The sequence below is a fragment of the Olea europaea genome, unplaced genomic scaffold, assembly GCF_002742605.1.
Source record: "Olea europaea var. sylvestris unplaced genomic scaffold, O_europaea_v1 scaffold878, whole genome shotgun sequence".
Classification (NCBI taxonomy): domain Eukaryota; kingdom Viridiplantae; phylum Streptophyta; class Magnoliopsida; order Lamiales; family Oleaceae; genus Olea; species Olea europaea.
The window spans coordinates 1,555-2,775 of NW_019267241.1; the positions used below are offsets into that span (position 1 = coordinate 1,555).

Genomic DNA, 1,221 nt, shown 5'->3' on the forward strand with positions numbered 1-1,221 from the left:
TTACAAAAGCACAAAATTTACATTGATCTTGAAAAAGTAAGGAAGAAAGAGGAAGAAAAAAAAGAGGGTTCTTCAAGTTTTCAAGATCTTCATATCAGTCAAGTTTTCTTCTTTCTAACTAATTGCAATTCAAAGTTTTGACTATTCTTTAATGTGGTTTTACGAATTTCATGGTTTTACCAGTTAAAAGAAATATTCATATCCAAGGCTTCACATAGTAAAACGAGTATGGTCCTATGAGTTATGGTAATTCTTGTCTGTTGAAACTATGAATTTTATTGCAAGCCATTTCATTCACACTTTTAATTTCAACATCTCAGGTAACTAAAAAGTAGGACGTGGTGTTTGAAAGAAGAGACTGGTGAAGTCTTGGCGGAAAAGCAACAAAAAACTATGAGCACTAGATTTATTTTATGCAAGATTCATTTTCTTTAATTCAAGAACCTTTGAAATTTTTCATTAGTGGAGTTTTGACTGAACGATGAGTATGAAGTTGTAATGTCATGGATATGATATGGTTTTGGGTAATAATTTGGTTAGGTTTTGATTTTTGTATTGTTCTATCATTTTATGTCAAATACATGTTAGCAAGCATGTAGTTTTCATCTCATAATGTTTTCAAGTTTATGCTTATGAAGAAGTTTACTTTTAATATGATAGAATTGGTTTTTTTGCTACCAGTGTTATTCTATGTATTTTGCATTTTAGTTGAACCACCTTTTTGGTATTTTCTTAACAACCCTTTCCCATTACTGACTCGTTCCATTTGTACAGAAAATAGAATCATAAAATTCCACTAGAAATCTCACGTGTGAGCCCCATGTGATGATAAAAAAATATCAAAAAATCTCCCACCTAACCTCTATTGTGAGTTATCTGTAGTAATCTGTTAAATAATTTTCTGTACACATAGCAAGGCATCTTGCCTATGTATTTTTAGAAAGCCAAAGCAAGAATTTCGTTAATGAATATGAATTTTGCTCCTGTAATGGGGAGGCTGATTGCCTCCTTGACAGAGCCCCACAAATGGGGGGTGGGGCTTGCAAAAAAACATGGGACCTTCTCCTCCTATTTGTGGGGTTCGGTCAGGGGGGGCGATCAACCCCCTTATTGTTATAGCACGGCTCTAATGAATATTGCTGCAAATAAGAGTACAGAATACTATCAAATCGATCGAAATTGACTTGGGACAACAATTCAACTGAAGTTAAGTGATGGGTT

General features: G+C 33.7%; 1 long non-coding RNA gene across 1 annotated transcript in view; it reads left to right on the forward strand.

The window, feature by feature from the left end:
• The window catches only part of LOC111392084, a 2,111-nt gene extending 1,548 nt beyond the window's left edge, over positions 1-563 (forward strand). Inside the window, exon 3 of the long non-coding RNA XR_002702210.1 lies at positions 321-563. This is a non-coding gene — a long non-coding RNA (uncharacterized LOC111392084). The remainder of the gene's footprint in view (positions 1-320) is intronic.
• Positions 564-1,221: the final 658 nt, after the last annotated feature.